We start from the raw sequence: 11,730 nt of genomic DNA, 5'->3' as shown, positions 1-11,730 counted from the left end.
TGGGGTGGCTAAGAGTCGGACACGAATGAACCACTTCACTTTCACTTTTCACTTTCATGCATCGGAGAAGGAAATGGCAACCCACTCCAGTGTTCTTGCCTGGAGAATCCCAGGGACGGGGGAGCCTGGTGGGCTGCCGTCTATGGGGTCGCACAGAGTCAGACATGACTGAAGCGACTTAGCAGCAGCAATATGTGTAATAGAAATGCCTGATTCTTACTTCAAATTTAACTTCTAATCTATTTGTGGTCAAGTTTTACTTTGTACTTAATTACTGTATAGTTTGAAGTTCTTACAAATAATATTTTTAAACTCAGAAAGAGACTGTGCTGTGCTGTGCTTAGTTGCTCAGTCACATCCAATTCTTTTCGGCCCCGTGGACTGTACCCTCCAGGCTCCTCTGTCCATCGGATTTTCCAAGCAAGAACAGTGGAGTGGGTTTCCATGCCCTCCTCCAGGGGATCAAACCCAGGTATCCCACATTGTATGCAGGTTCTTTACCGTCTGAGCCACCACGGAAGCCCAAGAATACTGGAGTGGGTAATATATTGCTTCTTCAGGGGATCTTCCTGACCCAGGAATTGAACTGGGGTTTCCTACATTGCAGGTGGATTCTTTACCAGCTAAGCTACCAGGGAAGCCCCAGAAAGAAACTAGATCAGCCTTTAAGGGACAAGCGACTGTTACTCCTGAAACCATTACTATAAGAGAAGTAATTACATTAAATATAATATTTCATATTAGAACAGTGCTTAGAAAACAGTACTCAATGGAAAGTTTCCTGAGTTGTCTGGATCTAATACTAAGGATCATATTTTTGCCTGAATATCCTTCCCACTGATGTCTGATGTTTTATACAATCAAATCAAGATAGCTATAAAAAAGGAAGTGTCCATCAAATGGAAAAGTAAATACTGTTATCAAGCAAATTGAATGTATCTAGTAACTGAGAGTAACTGAGTTTGAACATTGTGAATGTGAGGTGGAAATTAAAGAAAATCAGTGCATTCTTGAGAATGAACAGGTATTTTGAAGAGAAGTTTCTGAGTTGAGCACTTGAAAACATATGACTTTTAAAATTACATGTAGTTTGTCAGAACTCTCAGCTCATTTCTCCTGAAAATCCCTGCTCCCCTAAAACTATTTCATAGAAATAAATCAGAAACCTCCTCCCCCACCTTGTAGAGAAGAATATGGAGGCCATGCTCATGTTTAGAGGCTGTAGATCAGACAGAGAGGTGACTCTTTTTGCAGTCTTTATGGTTCTAAGACTGGTGAGAGAAATACACCTCTTCACTCTGTGTTGCTACATTGCCTTGACTCTGGAATGAAAACATGGTTTTAAAAGCACATTTCAAAAACCTCTGTCTCTGTATCAGAATTACATTAGAATCTCATTAAAATTGGGCTTCCCAGCTGGTTCAGCAGTAAGGAATCTGCCTGCCAATGCAAGAGACACAGGTTCAATCCCTAGGTTGGGAAGATCCCCTGGAGGATGAAACGGCAACCCACTCCAATATCCTTGCCAGGGAAATCCCATGGACAGAGGAGCATAGTAGGCTACAGTCCTCGTGGGGTCACAAAGAGTTGGACACGACTGAGTGTGTGTGTGCACGCACGCACACACAAAATCATCAAAAGGGCATATTCCAGAGTCCCATCTCACACCTTCAATCAGAACCCTTGTGTTGATACTTCCTTTTAATAACTATAACTATCAAAGCTATGCTATAAATATTTATCAGTTCTGACTCTGAGATTTACAGTGTTCAATGCCAGCAGGAGTAATTATATATATGGTGTGAATATCTCTGAGCAAAGTGAGGAAAACTGCCTCCACATGGAGGAGCCTTTTGGTCGGGAATTCTGAGATAACTGTCGACAAGCGGAACGATATCTGTAGATTCTCAGCAAAGATGTCTATTACTATCCAAATTGCTATATCTCTAGAAGTACCTCGGGGGAGGGCTCGGTTACCCAAAGACACTTGGTGTACTGGGTTAAGTCTTGGTTTTTGTCAGTTGCTCATTTCTCTCCGAAGTCACCTCTGGGGGTGTCAAATGGCTTATCTCACGCTGGAGTGGCAGCCCCCACGGCAGGTTACAGGTCACTCCCTGCTTATCACCACTTTACATGTCTTCTCCAAGCAAACAGGGACCCCTACTTGACTTGGGGCGAGAGCCACAGGGGTGATTAACTTCAGACGAGCATCTGGTTTTCATTACCCGTGGTAGCAGAGGAGAGCAGGGATGCTGTTCGGTCTGGTGTGGTCACTTCACAACCATCAGGACCAGCTATAAAGAAAATTTAACATATCCTGTAATTACAGTCCGCCCCGCACAGAAGGGGCTGAGGAGTCTGCAGATCTGATTTCAGGCCTGAGAAAATGTTTATTGTATCTGTTGCACACATTTATTTACTCAGAGGTCGGGAGGCCTGCTGAAATACGGCCTGGCACTGCGGTCCTGCAGGGGCTCAGCCTGCTTGTTTAGGTCGGGGAGCGCTCGTGGCTCCAGGCGGATTGTCCCTTAAGGCTTTTACAGGCTTTGGCGTTTGGGCGGATGGAAACGGGCCGGCGAATCACGTCCGGAGTAAACGGTCCTCATTCTCCACTGCGCTGGGTGGCCTCCTCGGGTACTCCCCTCAGCTTTGTGGGGGCGCTTGCACTGGCAGCCCCTTTCTTGCTCTCTGAATCAGCAACTAACAACTGCTGGGCATCAGATACACTCCAGGCACGTGCTGAGCGTTTTGAGCACCTTATCTCTTTTATTCCTCAACATTCCCCCTGAATTAGGCATTATTATAAACCCATTTAAAAAGTAAAGAAACTGAGGCTAAGAGTTGTCGATGTAAAAGAAGCAATTGTGCCTTCGCTGACATAAGGTAAGAGAGACATCCCATCACTGCACCCCCCAGAGCTGGAGGACAGGAAAGGGGTTTATCTTTAAAACGCTTTCTTTTCTTCCCTGACCTGGCTGTTGAAAATAGTCCTACCATCAACACTGGGGTGCATGTGTCTTTTCAAATTGTAGTTTAACTTATCTATAGTCAGAAATAAGAGTTACAGATGTAGAAAACAACATGGTTACCAAGGGGTAAAGGGAGGGAGAGGAATCAACTGGAAGATTGGGATGGATGTATACACACTACTAGCTATAAAATAGATAACTAATAAGAACCTATTGTATAGCACAAGGAACTCTACTCACTATTCTGCAATGGCCTATATGGGAAAAGATTCTAAAACAGAGTGGGTGTTTGTGTATCTATAACCGATTCACTTTGCTGGACACCTGAAACTAAGGCAGCAATGTATATACTCCAAAAACATTTCAGAAAAGTCTTTCCGTGTAGAATTTGTGACAGAATGACTTCTGAACCATGGGTTAGAGAATCAGATTGACAAATGTTGGTAGTATCCTGGAATAGGAACTATATATAAAGTGAGGAAACTGGTCACCCCTGTCTTCAAGGGCATTAAACTCTAAATTGAGACATCTGTGGAGAAACAAGAATAAACTACAAGCTAAGAGATCATAAAATAGAGAAGGGCAACCACAACAGTTCAGCAAAGCTTAGTGAAGGGCTGATTCTCAAGAAAGGGGCATGTGTGAGGAAGGAGAGGGTGGACTGGGCTGGCCTTAGAACTGTGAAGTGGAGAAAGGGGAAGTCTTCGGGTTTCTTTTCCTTTCTTTCAATTCCTAAGTCCCTGAGCTGTCTCTTCTTTTCTCTATCAAATCCTGTCCTCAGGAAAAGATCGGATGAGTTTGTTCAAACACAGGTTTAAGTGGCTGATGTCAAGCAATATATTTCTGAAGAGAAACTTTCATATATTAGCAAGTTGATTAGGGAAGTTTGGGGGTAGCTGGTGTCTAACACAGGGCCAGGCTGCCCAGGAAGAAGTAAGATCTGAGAAGCTGACTACTCACTGAGGGGCAGGCACTGGGGAGAAGCCGCACTTTGGCTTCTGAGGAAATGCAGCCTTCATCTAGATTTCCACAGACCAGGATGTGAGGCAGATCACAAGTGGAGACTGTTATCGGCACTGCATGTGAGAAAGGGCCTGGGAAGAATTCCTTTTCTTGTATCTTGGGACAGGTGAGTTACAGGAAGGCTAGCTTGATGCTGAGCTGGAGTTGCTTTAAACCCTTCTTGGTCAGAGAGCAGTCTCGGGGAGGAGGCTAAGTAGCCACAGATGAAGAAGGAAGAGGGCTGAGTGGACATGGAGCTGAGCAAGTCCACCACATCTGCTGCATCCAGAATTATTCCTTGCAGACCCTTGTCTGCTCTGGGCTTCCCAGGTGGCACTAGTGGTAAAGAACCTGCTTGCCAGTGCTGGAGACATAAGGGACTTGGGTTCAATCCCTGGGTCAGGAAGATCCCCTGGAGGAATGACTGTTACCCACTCCAGTATTCTTGCTTGGAGAATTCCATGGACAGAGAAGCCTGGCAGGCTACAGTCCATGGGGTTGCAAAGAGTTGGACATGACTGAGTGACTAATGCTTCACTTAACCTCTGGTTAAATATGACTCCCCGCATCCCTACCAAATCCCACTAAAGTGATAAGAAAGAAATAAAAATGTCATAAACCTACAAGAAAAAAGAAAATATAAAAATCAGGTGTTAGAGTCATTTACCAGTGGTAAATGACTGTGCTTTAGAGAAAGTTGAAAGTTAAATACGTATAGGCAGGAAGGACTGTTAAAAAGTTAGCTGAAGAACCTTGGGAAGAATTCCAAGTTGCAGGGCCAGATCCTCTTCACCAATGTGGGCAGCCAGGCTCCTGCCTCTCCCATAACCTCTAGAGCATTGGAAGTCCACCTCCAGGAGGCAAAAGGGAGAGACCCTGGATTCAAAGTACCAGGCACAGCAGGGTAGGGCTTGACCAGAAAACAGGAGGATTAAGTAAAGGCTTACAGACCAACCACGGATATCCCCAGCTTCCTCTCCTTTTGGAATGTTGAATAGTCAGGGTTATGCCCTCCTGGGTGATCTGTCCTCGAGGAAACTTGCTAAAGTTTCCTTTAGCTAGGAAAAAAAATCTAAAGATACCATTAGGATTCCCCAAGGAAATGAGCAGGTCTTCACTCACAAAGAAGCTCACAATTGAGAAGACTTTCACTCAAAAAAAAAGTGCTTCTGGGACTTCCCTGGTGGTCCAGTGGTGAAGACTGCTTCCATTGCAGAGGGTGTAGGTTCAATCCCTGGCCACACGGTACGGCCAAAAAGAAAAAATTACCATGCATCAGTGATGGGAATATAAAAAATACGTTTAGTTAGGAAGACTGATTGACTTAAAAAAATGCTTCTGAATAATGTTACTCTTTAATATAGGACTGGATGATCAAGGATCACTATGCATTTGAGGAAAGCCTCTAAAGTGATAATGTTACGGAACCCAGGAACTGAAAGTGGAGTCCAGCTGCTTGCCACCCAAAAATCAAAAGAGGTCAGGTTGGTGAATGCTGGCAACCAGCGGGGGTGAGGAAGGTGGTGGGCACCTATCCCAAGGCTGACTATTCCCCTCCTACCCCCAACTCCCTAACATTAGGGGGCAAGAGCTTTTATAGACTGAGGGAGAGAGCTACATGCAGAAACAGAACAGTCAGCTCTGACAGTCATCTAGAAATTGGCCATTGGTGGTCTGACCAGCGTCATCTTGGTTGTTTTAGGTATACTTAGTCTTCAGGTCCAGAGTTAGTTGGTTCCATTTCCTTAAGGCCAGTTCTTGGAATTGGGGCAGCTTATGTCATGGCTACAGTCTGATTATCATGTAGTTAACTTCTCCACCTGATGGGGCTTCAGTGTTTATAAGACAGCTCCACAGGATATGGCTCAGAATATTACCTATAGCCCTTGAGGAGGAACTAAAGGTCCTTGACTTTGCTAAGAGACTACATTATTATTTGGTCTCCTTTGACTGTTTCCTTTTGTTTCTGCATTTTCTCCCTTCTCTGATTAAACTTATCTTTTGGCTAACGTTTTTCCACAGACAAGAGGTAAGCAGAAGATGTGGTGGGGGGAAGAACCATAGGATTCTGCTCCATTTCAAAAACAGAGACCACAGTTAAATAATAACAACACAGGGAAATGGAACTCAGAAGAGGGAAAGATAATGCAAGCAACTGAAGCACAGTTAAAAATACATCTCTTCCCAATAATTATTACCTCTACAGAAATATATAAAAAGACTTTATGAAGAAAGAATGACATCTACTTAGAAAGGAATATTCAGAGAACAGGAGAACTTGTAAATTAAAAAGCAAAATAAGGTAGTGAAATACAAGCATTGGAAAATAAGTTTGAAGAAATCTACAAAATTTAACAAAAAGTAAATATTTGGAAAATATGAGCAAGAAAATAAGAAAATTAAATGACCAGGCCAGGAACTAATAGGACTTCCAAAAAGAAAGATCAGAGAAAACAGAAGAGAGAAAATTATCTAAGAAATAATGCATTGGAGGCAGATTCTTTTCTGTTGGAGCTATCAGAGAAACCCTAACTAAAGGACATGAATTACCAAATTAAAAGGGACCTTTGAGTGCATACTAGAAAGACACATACCAAGAACATTATTGTGAAATAATGAGTACTGGGAACTCAGAAGATCTTAAAAACTTTGACAGAGGAGAATAAAAAGGAGGGGAAAGGGATGCATTGGAGAAAATCAGGTCATATTTAGAGGACTGGCAATCTTGGCAATAGGCTTCTCAAAAGCAAACTGGAAGTCAAAGCATAGTGAGAAACACCTACACAGACTTTAATAGACAAACTATCAGTGCAGCATGAAAGTAGAATAAAGACATGGAAAGTCTAAAAAAATGTATCTCCACATTTTCTATATCTCCCATCTGTTGATGGACTTTTAGGCTGTTTCCATATCTTGACTATTGTGAGTAATGCTGCAATGAACATGGAAATGCAAATATTAATATCTCTTCAAGATTCTGATTTCAATTCTTCTGGGTAAAAATCCTTAACTGGGATTGTTGGATCATAAGGAGGTTTTATTTTTAATTTTTTGAGGAACTCTCATTCCGTTTTCCATAGTGGCTGCATCTTTTTACATTCCTACCAACAGTATACAAGACTTCCAATTTCTCCACATTCTCAACGAACTTATTGTCTAATTGTCTAGAATTTTTATAATAGGTATGAGGTGATATCTCATTGAATAGACGTTTCTCCATAGAAGATAGGCAAATGGTCAACAGGCATACTTTAAAATGCTTAATATCACCAATTATCAGGCAAATGAAAACCAAAGCCACAATGAGTTATTACTTCATACCTGTTATGATGGCCATTATCAAAAAACAAAACAGAATAGACAGTAACAAATATTAGTGAAGATATGAAGAAATTGGAACCCTTGTACACTGTTGATAGGAATATATTTTAAAAAATTGCCACCTTATATGTACTGAATGTTTGTGTTTTCCCAAAACTCACATGTTGAAGATTAAATCTCAGTGTGATGGTATTTGGAGGTAGGGTCTTTGTGAGGTCATGTCCTCATGAGGGTGGAACTCTCAAGAATGGGATTACAAGACTTCCCTGGTGGCTCAGTGGTAAAGAATCTGCCTGCCAATGCAGGAGACATGGGTTTGATCCTAGTCTGGGAAGATCCCACATGCAGTGGAGTGAATAAGCCCATGAGACACAACTATTGAGCCAGTTCTCTAAAGCCTGGGAGTCGAAACTACTGAGTCCACACGCCATGCCTAGGAAGCCCAGGCACCCTAGAGCTCCGCAGCAAGAGAAGCCAAGGCAATGAGAAGCCTGGCAGCACAAGGAGAAAGTAGCCCCCACTATCCACAGTTACAGAAAAGCCTGTGCAGCAATGGAGACTCAGCACAGCCAAAAAGAAATACATGAATAAAATTATATAAAAAAAGAACGGGATTACAGTAATGCCCTTATTAAAAAAGGAGTAGGCATGGTAGCTTACTCTTCTCTCCCTTGTGAGGATGCAATTAAAAGATGGCTGTCTGTAAACCAGAAAGTGGACAGTCACCAGACAGCATATCTGTCATCACCTTGATCATGAACTTCTTGGTCTCCAAATCTGTAGGAAATAAATTTCTGTGGTTTATGAGCCACCCAGTCTATTATACTTTGTTGTAGCAACCCAAACAGACGAAAACCCCATCCTGATAGGTGTAAGGTGATAGCTCATTGTAGTTTTGTTTTGGGTTTCCCTTGGCAGGGCATATACATACAATGGAATATTATTCAGCCTTAAAAAAGGAAATCCTGCCATATGCAACAACATGGATGAACTTTGAGAACGTTATGCTAAACAAAACAAGCCAGCACAGAAGGACAAATACTTCATGATTCCACTTACATGAGGAATCTAAAATAGTTAAACACACAGAAGCAGAGAGTAGGAAGGTAATTGCCAAGGGCTGGAGAGAGGGGACATAGAGAATTGTTGTTTAGTGGGTGTGAAGATTCAGTTATGTAAAAGGATTAAGTTATAGAGATCTTCTGCACAATATTTTACCTGTAGTTAACATAACTGTATTGCACAATAAAGGACAGAAATGTCAAGGACCTAACAGAAGCAGAAGAGATTAAGAAGAGGTGGCAAGAATACACAGCAGAACTGTACAGAAAAGGTCTAAATGACCCAGATAACCACAGTGGTGTGGTCACTCACCTAGAGCCAGACATCCTGGAGTGTGAAGTCAAGTGGGCCTTAGGAAGTATTACTATGAACAAAGCTAGAGGAGGTGATGGAATTCCAGCTGAGCTATTTCAAATCCTAAAAGATGATGCTGTTAAAGTGCTACACTCAATATGCCACAGAAAACTCAGCAGTGGCCACAGACTGGAAAATGTCAGTTTTTATTCCAATCGCAAAGAAGGGCAATGCCAAAAAATGTTCAAACTACCATACAATTTTATTCATTAAGTATGCTAGTAAGCTAATGTTCAAAATTTTTCAAGCTAGGCTTCAACAGTATGTGAACTGAGAACTTCCAGATGTACAAGCTGGATTTAGAAAGGGCAGAGGAACTAGAAATCAGATTGCAAACACCCACTGGGTCACAGTAAAACCTAGGGAATTCCAGAAAAACATCTATTCTGATTCATTGACTACGCCAAAACCTTTGACTGAGAGGATCACAACAAGCTGTGGAAAATTCTCAAAGAGATGGGAATACCAGACCACCTTAGCTGCCTCCTGAGAAACTTGTATTCAGGTCAAGCAGCAACAGTTAGAAGTAGACAAGGAACAATGGACTGGTTCAAAATTGAGAAAGGAGTATGTCAAGGCTATATATTGTCACCCTGCTTATTTAACTTATATGCAGAGTACATCATGAAAAATGCTGGGTTGGATGAAGACAAGTTGGCATCAAGATGGCCAGGAGAAATATCAGGAACCTTAGAGATGCAGATGATACCACTCTAATGGCAGAAAGTGAAGAGGAACTAAGTGAAAGTCGCTCAGTCGTATCTGACTCTTTGCAACCCCATGGACTATAGAGTCCATGGAATTCTCCAGGACAGAATACTGGAATGGATAGCCTTTCCCTTCTCCAGAGGATCTTCCTAACCCAGGGATCGAACCCAGGTCTCCTGCATTGCAGATGGATTCTTTACCAGCTGAGCCACCAGGGAAGCCCAAAGAGGAACTAAAGGCCCTTTTGGTAAGGGTGAAAGAGGAGAATGAAAAAGCTGGCTTAAAACTCAACATTCAAAAAATGAAGATCATGTCATCTGGTCCCATCACTTCATGGCAAATAGACAGGGGAAAAGTGGAAACAGTAACAGATTTTATTTTCTTGGGCTCCAAAATCACTGCAGATGGTGACTGCAGCCACAAAATTAAAAGACACTTGCTCCTTGGAAGAAAAGCTATAACAAACCTAGACAGTGTATATAAAAGCAGAGACATCACTTTGCAGATAAAGGTCCCTCTAGTCATAGCTATGGTTTTTCCAGTAGTCATGTATGGATATTGGACCGTAAAGAAGGCTAAGCACCGAAGAACTGATGCTTTCAAACTGTGGTGCTGGAGAAGGCCCTTGAGAGTCCCTTGGATGGCAAGGAGATCAAATCAGTCAATCCTAAAGGAAATCAACCCTGAATATTGGAAGGCCTGTTGCTGAAGCTGAAGCTTCAATCCTTTGGCCACCTGATGTGAAAAGCCGACTCATTTGAAAAGATCCTGATGCTGGCAAAGATTGAGGGTGAGAGGAGAAGGGGGTGACAGAGGATGAGATGGTTGAATGGCATCATCGACTCAATGGACCTGAGTTTGAACAAACTCCAGTAGGTAGTGAAGGAGAGGAAAGCCTGGTATGCTGCAGTCCATGGGGTCACAAAGACTCGGACTTGACTTAGGGACTGAACAACAACAAATCTGTTCTTAGCTTCATTGACTATAAAATCACAGATATAGTTCTCATCTCTAGAAATTCAAATTGTATTTACTTCATATTATCCATGTTTCTACTTAACATGCTCAAATTTTCCTTTAGCTCCAGGCTTTCCAACCTCAGCAAAATCTATATGTTATGACCTTTACAAATTCCCAGCTCCATCTCTGCAGTACGGGGAGACAGCACTATACCCTGCACGGATTTTCCTCCCTGTGTGGTAGCCTGGAAACTCTCTAGGAAGTGAGCTGAGCCATTGTAGACCTTACCTTGTTTCTTGTCTCTCAGGGATCATTTTCTTTCATTGCCTGAAATATAATGAAATCTAATGTTTTAAAAATTATTGCTTATCTTCTGCTGTCTTTATTAGTTGTTTCATATGGGAGGGCAAATCTAGTCCCTATTACTGTATCTTGGCTGGAAATGAAAGTCAGTTCATTGTATTTAAATTACAGTCTGCTGCATTTGGTAAAAGAAAGCTGCTACCACATCCTGTAAAGTCAAATATCACTTCTGAATGGTTCAGTTCTTCCTAAAACTTTTGAATTGATTAGTTCCATGGGTTGATATAAATTTTTAAAAAGTTAGACTGTATTTTGAGAACCTTCAGTTTACTTTTCATTTGTGTTGACTTATTATCTTTCTGAGCCCTGTACTGACTGGTAGGAATTAAGATATTTATCCACGTATGCATGGGATTGGTGAATTGATTAGTTTGAATTGTTCAAAGTCAAGAGAAAGTTAAATAAATTGATTTTAAACACTGTGCTTTCTTTAAGAATCAACCCTGAAAAATGCTCTTTTTGGTTGTATTTTCATTAGCTATCAAACTTAAAAAAGACTGTCTTCTCAAGTCATGGGCCAACCTATTTTATGTGTCTGAGAGAAAGAAGCTAAGTATTAGAGCTGCTAACTTAGAGAAGAAAACTTACATGCTTGAAGGAAAGGTTTATTCTGTAAGTGGCATTATTTAGTATTTCAGTAAACTGGTCCAAATATAAACCTACTAGAAAGATTAGACCTCTTGAGTGTGACCTCATTCTGGTGTCTTTCATGTTCCCTTGGTCCTTAGACTTTGAACCTTCTCTTTATTTATTATCATTGCATGGTCTTCAGTATTCATTTCCAGATTTTGCTGATAAAACAAAAGAAAGTTTCTAATTATTAACTATTAATTAGCTCTTACTTCTAAGCCTGACAGGACTTACTATGTAGAGGTGCTCAGTGATGATCATGCTTTATATAATTTGTTGAGTTATAGGGTCAGATTTGTTATGTATGTGAACTTGATTTGCCTTGGACAGAACATTTTTATGGGGGAATAATAATTATAGC

General features: G+C 41.4%; 1 long non-coding RNA gene across 1 annotated transcript in view; it reads left to right on the top strand.

Annotated features, from left to right (window-relative positions):
- The first annotated feature begins 3,968 nt into the window (after positions 1–3,968).
- The window catches only part of LOC112585112, a 30,683-nt gene continuing 22,921 nt past the window's right edge, over positions 3,969–11,730 (top strand). Inside the window, exons 1-2 of the long non-coding RNA XR_003109504.2 lie at positions 3,969–4,098; positions 5,336–5,450. This is a non-coding gene — a long non-coding RNA (uncharacterized LOC112585112). The remainder of the gene's footprint in view (positions 4,099–5,335; positions 5,451–11,730) is intronic.

The sequence above is a fragment of the Bubalus bubalis genome, chromosome 5 (genome assembly GCF_019923935.1).
Source record: "Bubalus bubalis isolate 160015118507 breed Murrah chromosome 5, NDDB_SH_1, whole genome shotgun sequence".
Lineage (NCBI taxonomy): Eukaryota > Metazoa > Chordata > Mammalia > Artiodactyla > Bovidae > Bubalus > Bubalus bubalis.
This window is presented reverse-complemented; position numbering and strand designations above follow the sequence as displayed.